This window comes from Anthonomus grandis, chromosome 3 (assembly GCF_022605725.1).
Source record: "Anthonomus grandis grandis chromosome 3, icAntGran1.3, whole genome shotgun sequence".
Taxonomy (NCBI): domain Eukaryota; kingdom Metazoa; phylum Arthropoda; class Insecta; order Coleoptera; family Curculionidae; genus Anthonomus; species Anthonomus grandis.
Genome location: NC_065548.1, coordinates 12410755 through 12424384, shown reverse-complemented (window position 1 = coordinate 12424384; position 13630 = coordinate 12410755). Strand labels below are relative to the sequence as shown.

Below are 13630 nucleotides of genomic sequence, written 5' to 3'. Positions count from 1 at the left end.
CAATTTATTTTACTTATGCTTATTCATTGACAAGTTCATCATCATAGGTTTACATTTTATAGCGTTTTCAATTTGGTTCACTAGGGAAAATGCATCGACCAGCACTTGGGGATTTTTGATGATATTTTCAACTTGTTACAGAAATGTATTTCAATTTGTTTTGTATACAAAATTTTTAATTTCCTATTCCAGATAATTAATTTTTGTTTTAATTTCAGGTGGTTGAAAAACATTTTCTTATTCCAGGCAGTTGTTTTTTTGTTCCATGAAGTTGAAAATTATTTATTCACTTATTCCAGGCTGTTGAATTTTTTATTCTATTATTTACTTATTGCATGCAGTTAAATGTTGTTTTGCTATTCCTAACAGTTAAAATTAATTTTTTTATTCAAAAAAGTTTAGGGTTATGTCAAGCAATTGAAATTGATTTCTTTATACCACGCAGTTGATTTTTTTTATTCGATGAAGTTTATACTATCTTCTGCCTCAATCAGTAGCAAGTAGTTAAAGTTATAAACAATAAATTAGACTTCTGATAACTGATATTTGCTTTATTTCTGTTGACAATTATTTATTGCCTTATTCCAAATAATTAATTTTTGTTTTAATTTCAGGCAGTTAAAAAGTATTTTTCTTATTCCAAACAGTTGTTTTTTTATTCCAAAAAGCGAGCCAAAAAGTTATTTTTTTTAATCTATTTCAAGCTGTTAATTTATATATTCCAAGCAGTATTTTTTAATTCGAAGAAATTTTTGAAAATTATTTGCTTATATTCTAAGCAGTTGTATTTTTTTTATTACAACTGCACTTTGTGTTTGTTCCAGGCAATTGAAATTAAGAAGTTGAACATTTTTATTTGTCTATTACAGGCTAATTTTTTTTAAATATTCCAGGCAGTCGTTTTTTATTCCGAGAAGTTGAAAATTTCTTTTTTTAGTCCAGGCAATTGAAATTCATTTTCTTATTGCAAGGAGTCGTTTTTTTTCTTCTAAAAAGTTGAAAATTACTTTTTTTTATCCTAGGCACTTGTTTCTTTATTCCAAAAACTTGAAATTTTTTATTTATTCCAGGCTGTTAAAGCTTTGTTTTAGTTTTAAAAAATTCCTATTATTCTTAAAGATACTTATTTTTTTAATAATTTCACTATAGAAAACCACGAGTCAAGATCTGACAAGTAAGCAACAGTGAAAGTAACGGTTAAATTACACGTGTTTCGTCCAACTGGTGGACACCATCAAATAAATAAATATATGTTAAATTTATATAATTTCTTATTTACAAACCTCATTAAAACCTCAATACGAAAAGATGGTATTAAAATATAAAAATATATTCAATGAAACGTTTACACGGGTGGGACATTATCAAAACAGACCTGATACAGAGAGGTAACTTTTTTAATTATAAATTCAAAAATTATTTTCCCTATTTCAGACACAGTTGAAAACTGTTTACTGGGCATTAGAATTTAAACAACATGACCATTTTACCCACGGAGACAAGTATAAGACACCTGGTCAAAAGTCAATTATTTCAGCCTACATGGGTAATCAAAGTCCAAGATGACACGTGTTTCATCCAGGAATAGTCATAAACTTTCTTATCCATTAACGTTTACGATTAAAGAATTACATCCTGTATACTTGCCATTTTCTTCTGATATATTTCAAGCAGTAGACAGCTCAATCCTATGAGGTCACATTTTATGGTATTTTGATTTGTTACATGGGTGTCAGTTTCTTAGACTAGTTAGTATATTAAATGTCATAGTGCCAATGGGTCGTCTTTTTCCATACGTCTTATTGACATTACCTTGTAGCGACGTTGTAAGTAGATGTCGATTGGTTGGTTTGTACATTCGGTTCTCTAGCTCTATAACTATTTCATTTAAGTAATTCATTTAATATATTAAACCTGAATGCTTGAACACTTTAATTTAATGAATCCAACCAATCAGGTTTTAATAGTTTTCCCAAATATCAGAGACGGTATAATGAAATCGCATACTACACAAATATTCATTAAGCTTCCTTCAGATTTTACTCCCTCACCCTTTCATCAAATTATTCCACTTCCTAAACTCATCTTATCCTATCATATTAAATTCGGATTACTCAACCCTGACACAATTATCCTCTCACCTGGAATGTAATATCGTCATCCCGCATATATAAATCGTTTAGTGACATTGTTACGGGTGTGGATGCAGTTCGGGAACCGTCTGAGAAATATGCAATTCTTTTTTGATGCTTGAATCCTAAATATTCGGGTCAAGGTTTTTAGTTTTAAGAAGGAAGAAGATTGAAAAATTACATGTAGTTTGAATATTTTAAGGAAACTTCACAGTTTTATGATCGCCGCTACTTTTCGTATTTACATTTATATTGTAGGCTTATCCTTTATAATAGTGCTCTTGCTGCTAACTCGGTTTTTAATATCCTAACCTAACTCTTTTGTGGAATATTTTTTTTGTACGTAAAAAATAGAGCTGAACCAAAAAAATATATGACAAATTTTATTGTTATTCTCTATTTTAGAGCTATAAATACATGGATAAATTAATCTAGTCTTATTTCATTTTAAAATATGATTTTTTTCAAGTTTGAAATAATTTTTGAGCCATAAAATATTATTCAAATTTGTTGTCTGATTCGGAAATAATCTTCTTATAAGTCGAGCAGCGCAGAATCCAATTTACTCTATTTAACTCAATAAAGTGTAATTTAAGTTTAAAATTGGCAAATTATGTTATTTTAGACGAATTCGATGAAATTCTAATGGATAATCTTATCAATTAAAGAAGACCGTAAGTTAATTAGTCTTAGAATAATCCTATAAAATCTACAAAAAAGTGCCTTATAAATATTTAGTAATTGAGTCTAATGTTATAAAGTTATGCATAAAGTCTATAAGTGGCCACAGAATGTTTAGCTTTAGTCCTACCTAGAATATGCATTTTTGGTTTCATTTTAGAAATTTTTAACAATAGACACTAGAGAATTTTGCTGGCATATAGATTTTTAATTTTTTTCACCTTTTTGCTCTCAAATCTCAAAATCGGGTTTTTAAAATTGTTTGTAGGTAAAATTAAATTTAAAAAAAAAAATAAAATCCAGAAAAAAATTGACAATTTTTGTGCCATTCAGACAGTTGCTGGTTTTAAAAGTTAAAAAACTTTTGAAAAATACCAGGCTAAAAAACCAAAAATATTTAAAATTAATCTTTTGGTATTAATACACCTATAAAATACTTTTAGTTTCAAATTCAAAAAGAGCCTTGTAAACATTTTTAAAAAAAATCGAGAAATATCTTGTTAAATCCCTTTTTTCGAAAATTATATTTTTGAAATTTCCCCTACTGTATAGAAAATAACTTTTTACCTAAAGTTAATCTTTATTATTTTACATAAGTTTAATGCGATTTTCAATAAAAACATATTGAGTTATAAAGAAAAAATTCGGGAATTTTTGATCAACAAATTAAATGCCTCAGTGCCCTTATTAATTAATGACCTTTTTTAATATTTACTATTAAAAATCTAAAACAATTTTTATATTGTGTATTTTTTAAATCTTTAAATAAGGCTTTTTCTGGAAATTAAGACCTTTTAAATTACTTCTCTGTACTTAATACATACGCAAAAAACAATCGAGTTTGAATAAAATTAAACAATTGCAAGTAATTCAAATTTGAAATTTCATAAAAAAAACTAAATTAACAACTAGAGTACATAAGGCAAACAACTCAATTAATTATTAATCATATTTAAATATATAAAAATAAAACATTATATTTAAAATGAATAACATCGTGATTTTTGGCCTGTATTGGTACCAAGTTTAATAGTCCCTTTTTGAAAGCTTTAACGGAGTCAATTTCAGTTGGTATTGATTTACATGAGTTTAAGTCGAGTTTTTAATTTAATTAATTTTTATTTTGAAATTAGATGGAGAGTTCCCCGTTTAAATTGGGCGGTAGTTCGAAAGGGCCCAATAAATGATTATCGATTATACCACACCATACATTAATTTTGAATTCATGTTGGAAATGACGTTCGTGTACTGAATGTGGATTTTGTAATGCCCATGTGTGTTTATTTCTAAAATTGAAAATGCCTCTACGTGTAAACGTTGCTTCATCAGTAAATAGTATCTTATTCAGAAACATGGGTTCGGCATTTATTTGGGCACGGCAAAAACGGGCAAATTCTATCCTGGGCGCAAAATCATTTTCTAATAAATTTTTCACAGGAGTGAAATGATACGGATAAAGACCCTCTTCGTGAAATATTTTACAAATGGATGACTTGCCTACTCCAGTTGCCGCAGCAGCATGTCTTGCACTTATTTCCGGATTTTCAGCCACGCGGACCAGAATTTCTTCTTCTTGTTCTGGAGGTATAACCTTGGGGGTACCCGGGCGCCCTGCGAAATTCCGTTTAGGACGAAATGTACCTGTTTCTCCTAATTGATCGTAAAGATTTTTGAAGATCTTGAAATCAGGTTTTCTTCGATTTGGATAGAGTTCTGATTATCGTCTATAGGCTTCGCGTCCATTAAAATTTGCCTGCGCATATACACACAACATATCCCTCATTTCGACATTTGAAAAAAGATTGTGCCTCGGCATTGTTTCTCAACTTACGAAAAATTTAAAAATTCAACAAAACAGTAAACTGGATGCAAAATCACAGAAAACACTAATTAAATATTTTCTGACAACTGTAAACTAATCAACAAACAACAACAACATGGCGGTTTTCTAACAACTGCGTCTCTAAAGTTCATTTGCTTTCTCATACCTTACTTCTAAAGCGAATTATTTCCCGATTATATTAATTATTCAGCCGGGGTCGAGCGCATGTTGCACTAAATAATTTAAATACAAATATCTCCAAAACGGTAACTCTGAGCGACTTCAACTTAGTATGCCTTTTTTACGTAAAAAATATGAAGTATACTATTTTCAATAAAAACTTAAATACAGTTAAGCACAAAAAAGTTATGACCTTATGAAAGAGAAAAAGATGTCGCAGATAGCGCCCCCTACATTGTACACTCAATTTGTTAAAAAAATGAATTTCTCGACCTAAAAAACCCCTAACTACAAATTTTTGTGAAAAAAAGTTAACTTTTGTTAAAGTTATTGGGGAAAAACAAAAAAAAAGTTTTAAGTTTAACACCCTGTATCTCAGTTAATATCAACTTTTGGATATAGGTAAATATAGTTAAATCGTAATATTTTTACATCAGGAGTCTGTGGTTTTTCCATGTACCATTAATTAGCGGACACCCTGTATACAATATTTTTCTTTGAAAATACAGTGCCGGCCAAAAGTAGAGAAACTTTTAATTTATTTTCTAATTTAATAATCTATTCAAAATTTTTGTGACACCATGTATTTAAAAATGTTTATCTTAGCCTAAGCCATAAATTCATACCAAAACAGTTTGAATATTTATCACAGGAATGTAAATAGTAAACAATGTTTTTTTTTACTTGAGGACATAAATAGAGAAACTTTTTGTATTATAGCTATTTATGTATTAAGGGCATTGTAAGGGCGATAATACCCGGAAGGTTTTAATAGTAGGTTTCCGCCTGATGGGTAATATTATATATATACCAAATATTCAATCAACGGTCTAACAATGCCCGTGGTGCATACAATGCTTTATGTTTTACATAAAAATTGATTTTATGAACAAAAATAATTTTAATATTAATTAAAAAATAGAGTCTACTTGTACAGGTAGATATACGTACATACCTACCTACAGAAATTTATCAAGTCACTTGCAGTGATTATTTAAGTTTGACTTTGATGTTTCTGTCATTTAGCATTTTTTGTTTAAATATTTGCTTAATAAGATAAGAAATTCCACAAAATATAAGAGAAAAGGCCATAAAAGCGACCGAAAATCTTTTGCCAGTTAAATCAAGGCAACAGTATGATCGGGAGTATGGCATATTTGGTATTTGGAAAGATGACAACGCTATTGTTCAAATAACCGAAACCGTTCTAATGGCATATTTTCAGGAACTGGTAAGTTATTGATTTTATTTTAATAGGTACATAATATGTTTAACAAATTTTAATATTTTTAATCGGAAAAATACAGTCCGAACTCTCTCTGGACCAAGTATCCTACCCTAAGGTCTACGTTAATGGTCTATAAAAATATAGACATCTCGCAATACCATCGTCTCATATCTTTTTTAAAAGTTAAGTCGAAAGGATATGTCCCGAAGAAGTCTAAAGTTTTGGAAGGAGAACAAATAATAAAATTTATTAAGAAGGCTCCTGATGATATCTACTTGGTACACAAAGTCATATTGATAATAGGTGTTTTTGGAGGTTTAAGACGAGATGAGTTGGTCAAAATGACCATTGATGATATTGAAGATAGAGGAATGGTCTTGGTTATAAAAGTACCAGAAACTAAAACTTCAACTTCAAAAAGTTTTACTATCATTGAAGAAGATTCAGGCGCTTTAAATTTAATAAAAAAGTACGCAGCATTAAGACCAGCTGGAATAAAGGAGCGAAGATTCTTTCTTACCTATAGAAAGAGTCGCTGTACAGTACAACCTGTTGGAAAAAATACCATAGGAAGCGTCCCAACATTGATCGCAAAATTTTTAAAACTGGATAATTCAGAAGCTTATATCGGCCACTGTTTGCGTCGCACATCGTCAACTTTATTTGTTGAGGCAGGTCCTTCGTTTGAAATGCTAAAACAACATGGGAAATGGAAAAGCTCTTCAGTAGCTGAAGGATATATAGAAGAAAGTATTTCATCTAAAAATAAAGTAGCCAAAATGTTTGCCAATTCAGTTAATTCCGTATCGACTATTGAAAATTCTTTAATGGACAATTTACAAACTACACAAAATACCGTTAGTGATGCCACCTCTACCATCACAAAAAACACCGACCATTCTATAGTGGGATCAGCTACATTTTCCGGGACATTTCAAATATGTAATTTTTATTTTGGAAATAAAGTTTAATTTTTAGTATTTAAAGAAACATTATTTTTTGTATAAAATGGATGTTTATTCTTAAGATGTTTATAGATAAGCAATAAAATTTCCGGGCATTATCATAATGCCCGCTTATAATGCCCTAGGTGTGATAGCAGGTATTATTACTACCATAACATATTCCGTTTCTAAGGTATTATAAATCAATAATAGATAGGTAAAACATAAAATATTTTAAATTAAATAGGTCTCGTTTGAAGCAGTTCGTTTTCGATTGTGAAGAAGCCTATTTAGTATTAAAATGCCTCGAGGTATAAATTTATCTGAACAAATAAAAAAACTTATAATTGAGAAGCACAATGCGGGAGTGAAACAAGTAACAATCGCTAGAGAACTTGATCTGCATAAAAGTGTCATTTGTAAACAAATCAAATTGTGGCAAACTAGAGGCACTACTGCCAGCATCTCTAAGCCAGGTAGACCCAAAAAAACAACATCTGCAACTGGCAAGCTAATTAGACGATGTTCTATAAGAAATCCATTTTTCTCCGCCGAAGATATAAAAAAGGCATATCCCAGCATTTCCCTTTCAGTTCGATCTATTCGAAGACGTTTATGTGACGCCAACTTAAAAATTACCCAATTAAACATTAACCTGATTTTGCTTTGTTATCCTGCTATAATTAAACCACTCACTCATATTATAAACGTATGTTTAGAACAAAACTGCTTTCCCGATCAATGGAAAGAAGCCAATGTTATTCCTTTGCCCAAAATAAAAAATCCTGTTGAATTTAATGATGTTCGCTCAATATCTGTACTTCCTATACTATCAAAAATATTTAAAAAAATTATGGAGTATCAAATAGTTCAATATTTAAATGTAAATAATTTAATTCCTAAATACCAGTCTCGGTTTCGTAAGGGGTATAGTTGTGCAACCGCTTTATCTAAAGTGACTGATGATATTTTTAAGGAACTTGATAAAAATAAAGCTACGGTATTGGTTCTCTTAGATTTTTCTAAAGCCTTTGGCATGGTAAATCACAGAATATTACTGGCTATATTAGAATATATGGGTTTTGCTGAGTCTGCGTTGGCATTGGTGTCTTCTTTCTTGTTTAATCGAAAACAAAGAGTAGTGCTTAATAACAATAAATCAAATGCACTGGATGTTACTTCTGGGGTGCCCCAAGGTAGCATTCTTGGTCCTTTGTTTTATACTCTTTATACTTCACAAATTACTAAAAAAATTTTGCACTGTAAGCACCATTGCTATGCAGATGACACCCAGCTATTTTATTCATTTTATCACACTAATGTTGTCCAAGCGAATCAATATATAAATGAGGATTTAAATACCTTAAATATAGAAACTCAAAAATTACTTCTAAAGATTAACCCCACTCAATTAGCAGCTATTCTTTTTTGTAGTGAAAATCATCGAACTAATATTTTAAATAATTTAAATATACACCTTAATAACAATATAATAAGTTTTAAAAACTCTGCAAAAAATCTTGGACTAGTAATGGACTATAAACTTAGATTCAAAGAACATGTTACCCTTAAACTAAAAAATTGATATTCTGCCTTAAAAACAATATATCGTCAAAGACATTTTTTAAGCTCAAGTATCAAAAAACTGCTCTGTGATGCTTTAGTACTATCACCGTTAAATTTTTGCGACACATTTTTGGACCATGTCTCGATAACTCCGACTCAGGTAGAATTCAAAAACTTTAAAACTCTTGCTTAAGACTTATATTTGGTATAAGAAGACGACAACATATTTCTTATAAATTAAAAGAAGCAGGTTGGCTAAATATGCACAATAGACGAATATTAGATATTTTATGTTTTTCTTACAAAATTCTTAAATCAAAAACTCCGCCTTACTTACTTGAAAAGCTTACCTATCGTACTGGTGTGCATAATCTTAATATAAGACGTAAAAATCTTTTAACAATTCCTTGCCATAGCAAAGAACTCTTTAAGCGATCCTTTTCTTATGTCGTACCCAATTTGATTAATAAGTTCAAAGTAATTAATTTTACTGTCACTGAAAAAACTTTTAAATTAAAAACCAAGCTTCTTCTTTTAAATCAAACTTAATTTTTCTTGAATGCCTTTCTTTATTAAAATACTGCGCACATGCTAACTAACTGAATGCAACGTAAAATATTCTATTAACATTTATTATTCAAAAATTAACTGTTTAAAAAAAAAGAAGAAAAAAGGAAGAAAGGAAAAGAGAAAAAAAAATTTTTTTTCATTCCGTTTCATCCATTTTCCCCCTACTGCTTTTTCCTATCATAAGTATATGCCTACCTATTTGTTTTTTTTTAGTTTGTCTATAAGAATTTTTTCTCTCACTTCCTCTATTATAAGCCTTAACAGAATCCAGGAAGTTGTTTCCTTCATTTCTGGAAGTCTGAATGCATGGCTTATTAGTTGCCTTACTTGTGTTAACTAAATTCTTTATATAACCTATTGTTTTTAATATGCTCTCTTTGTTTAATATTCTAATATTCAATTCCATGTATATAATTAAATTACCTTCTGTAATTATGTCTTATTATTATTATTATTATTATTATTATTATTATTATTATTATTATTATTATTATTATTATTATTATTATTAAAAGCCAGGAGACCGGTAAAAAAACTTTTCATTTCAACGAAAAATAGACAAATTCGTTTAAGATTCGCAAAAGAACACTTATATTGGACCTATAATCAATGGAAAAACGTTTTATGGTCAGATGAAAGTAAGTTCAATGTATTTGGGTCAGGTGGTATGAGATGGGTTAGACGTCCCGAGAATCAAAAATTCAACCCAAAGTACACTATTCCCACAATCAAACATGGAGGCGGTAAGTGTTGGTGTGGGGATGTTTTTCCGGGCATGGCGTTGGTCCACTGGTGAGAGTAGATGAGATCATGGATAGCCAATATTATCTAAACATCTTAAGGAATAGTATGCTTCCCTACGCCGAGGATAATTTGCCGTTAATTTGGAAATTCCAGCATGATAAGGACCCCAAGCACACTTCTAAAATTGTTAAAAATTTCCTAACCTCTCAACAAATTCAAGTTCTGAAGTGGCCAGCTCAAAGTCCAGATTTAAATGCCATCGAGAACTTGTGGGAGCACCTAGCACAATCCAAATAAGTTCCGAAATAAAGACGAATTATTCCAAGTCCTAAAAGAAGCATGGAGTGAAATTTCCGGAGATATTATACACAATCTTCTTGAACTTATGCCAAGATGGTGTAGTGAAGTTGTGAAGAATAACGGTTATGCCACAAAGTATTAGTGTGCTTTTATCCACATTTTGTATTATAACATAATTATGTCATAACAATAAAAAGTTTCTCCATTTTTGTCCTTAGAGAAAATACATTTTGTTTGCATATTTTGTAATAAATTATTTGTTTTCAATTTTTTTTTAATTATTTTCGTCACTACTAGATATAACCATAAACATTATTTACAATTACTTCGAATTAGTTTTAATAAGAAAAAAATAAAAATATTAAAAGTTTCTCCACTTTTGGCCGGCACTGTAAGTAAAATCCTTTTAGGTTTGAATCCAAAAGGGGAATTCATTGTAAATATTTAAAAAAAATTAAAATAAATGACGTTTTTTAATAATTATATGTTTAAAATTTCTCCCACTGTATTGAAAATAAAATAATTTTTCTGACTCTTTGTTATTCCACATTGTGATTGAAGCATTTTTTCACTTTATATTTTTTTTAAATATAGGGTTAATTTTTAATAAAAAATATTAATTTTCATAAAAGAATATGTGTTTTTCCCTATTGCCATTTGCATTTTCTATTACCCTCTAGAATTAATAACAAAAATCCATTTTGGTACATTTTTTTAATTTTTTGAATAAAATGACTTATGGACTAATGTTTCTTTTTTTTCTGGCATTTCTATAAGAAATTAAGACTTTTTTAGTCACTTCACTTTGTCTAATACATGTAAAAAAGTTTCCATTTTAGTCAAAAATCAAACAATTGCAACTAATTTCTTGAATGAAAGTCAAATTTTAAATTTCATTATAAAAGTAAATCAAGTCGAAACGAGTCTACTCATAACTGTGTTATCATTTATCATTTTTAAATATAAAATATTACGAAAAAAACCATTATATTTAAAATCAAATAAATCGTGAATTTTTGCCCGTTTTAGTATATAGGTTTATTAATCTCTTTTTAAAAAGTTCAACGGAGTCCTTTTCAGTTGGAATTACTTGATTTTCGGTAAAGCCAGGAAATAAACTTTTTTTAGATTCCAAGATTCGTTAGGGAGAGAAAGTAATTTAAGCTCACAATTCTAAATTAATTTTTATTTTAATTTTATTTTTTAATTTGAATTAAACGAACTGTGTTTTTACGTAGGTTTGATTTAAAATTAAGAAAACATGATTAATGGTTTTTGGGTGTTTTTTAAGCCCAATGAATTTTTTTTAAATCGTTTTCTTTGAAGAATATTACTTTTTCCTGACGTCCCTTTGGAAAATGAAAACTTTTTATGTAAGAGTTTTTCAGTTTATTAATCAAATTAAAATTAAAACTCAGCAGCGTTTTAACCATGTTCGACTTTGTTTATTTGACTAACGTTTAAAACCTCTCGTTGGTTAAGTTTGGAAACATATACACAATACTTTTCTTTAAAAATATGTACAGTACTTTTAGTTTTGAATTCAAGATAGAAATCGAAAATGTAAAAATAAAAAAAAAATTAGACGAATGTCGTTTTTAAAAAATTAAATTTTAAAAATTCCCATTGTATGAAAAATAAAATATTTTTTTCTACCTACAGGTAATTTGTATTATGCCACATAAATTTGATAGATTTTTTTAGTAGGAAGGTTCTTAAAATTTATAAAATAAGGATAACTTTTTAATGGAAAAATAATAATTTTTAACGAATTTTTTCGGTCAAAAAAATTAATTTATTTTTTAAAACTTAAAAAGGAAAATCCATTTTTGTGAAATTTTTGAATCTGCATTCTTATAAAAATCCTGTATCTTTATTTTTTTCTAGCTTTTCTATTAGAAATTAACACTTTTTTCAATTACAAATTTTATTTAAAAAAATAATTTTAAATAAAAATCAAACAATTGCAACTTGTTGCTTATTAGTTTAAAAAAAAAATAGAACATAAATGTCAAATTTCATAAAATAAATTAAATTGAATCAAGTAGAATTACTAACTTTAAAAACCCTCTAGAAAAACAAAATAAAGTACGGAAAAAAAAGCATTATGTTCCAAATCAGTAAAATCGTGAATTTTCGCTCGGATTAGTATCTAATCTAAGTTTTAATTCTCTTTTTGAAAAGTTCGACGGAGTCAATTTCGGTTGGAATTAAATTACATGAATTTAAGTGGAGCCAGCAAATAAACTTTTTTTCGCATCCTTTTGAGAAAGGAACTAATTTAGACTCTTTAGACAATTCCAAATAGGAGAAATAAAATACACTCAATAAAGTTTTCTCGCTTTATTTAACATTGGTCTTCTTGGACGAACGCCTTTCATATAAAGTGAACCGATTCAATACCACATATGTCGTCACCAAAAACCATTTCTACATTAATATTTTCTGCTCTAAACGTGGTAAAACCCTCAATTTCCATATTCACGACAAAATCCATTTAAATCGACAACTGGAGCGTGATTTCTGGCAGCGGATACCGTCCGATGCAACGTCGGATTCAAATTCCAAGGGGACTTCATACATAATTTAATATTTTAGGGTCCATGTTTGTATGCTCGAACAAATTTGCAAGAATTAATTTCTGTGTTGAATCTGTAACCGATTCTCAGTAAAGTAGTTTGAAAACGAAGAGAAGTTCTTGCTAGAATTGAGGTATTTTAAACAGGAATAATTGAGAGTGTTTGCAAAAAAATAAGCATTCTTTAAGGATAAATTGAAGTGTCAGCCTGGGCTCCTCAATGTCCTACTACAAAGGAAACAGGGACAATAAATTTAACAGCTTACAGAAGCTTTAGAAAGCAGTTTATCATCATAAAAGATCGATTACGTGTCACCTCGTTTTATAAAGAAAAGCCAATTTAATTTAGATAAAAAAAGGTCCTAAAAGGGAATCGTATGTCTCAAAAAAATGGTTTATAATCTTGATTTAGGCACTTATTGTATCAAATGTTTTACTTGATAATTTTTAAAAGACTAAGCACATTCCGAAAACAACTTTTTCAAAAAATATCAAATTACATCTATGAGCAAAGCATAACTTAAATGGATACGTAGTTTAGAAAGCTTTCCTAAAAAGGTATAATATATAATTTTATTTAAATTTTGCAGGTTTAGGTTAAATAAAAACTTCAAGCCTTTTACGTGTTTTTAATGCCAAGGTTTTGGTCAATAATAGGCCATCTTCAGGTCGCTACAAATGTGTAAAAGAAACATAATTAGGCCAATAAAGAAATGTTGAAAAAATGTACAAATTGCTTAAAATTAGACTATTTGAGATAAAAATATAATGAAAAACAAATTATACTAGTGAAAAAAAAAATAATTAAATTACTAATATAATTATATTACTGTAAAAGAATTGACAAACCAATATTATGAATTGCGAATTGATGGGAAAATCAAA

General features: G+C 28.9%; 2 protein-coding genes across 2 annotated transcripts in view; one reads left to right on the top strand and one right to left on the bottom strand.

Moving 5' to 3' along the window:
* The window catches only part of LOC126733989 (arrestin homolog), a 212904-nt gene that overhangs the window by 100981 nt on the left and 98293 nt on the right, over positions 1-13630 (bottom strand). The gene's annotated exons all lie outside the window — the stretch shown is intronic.
* LOC126733991 (14 kDa phosphohistidine phosphatase-like) overlaps positions 1-13630 on the top strand; it is a 169798-nt gene that overhangs the window by 115290 nt on the left and 40878 nt on the right. The gene's annotated exons all lie outside the window — the stretch shown is intronic.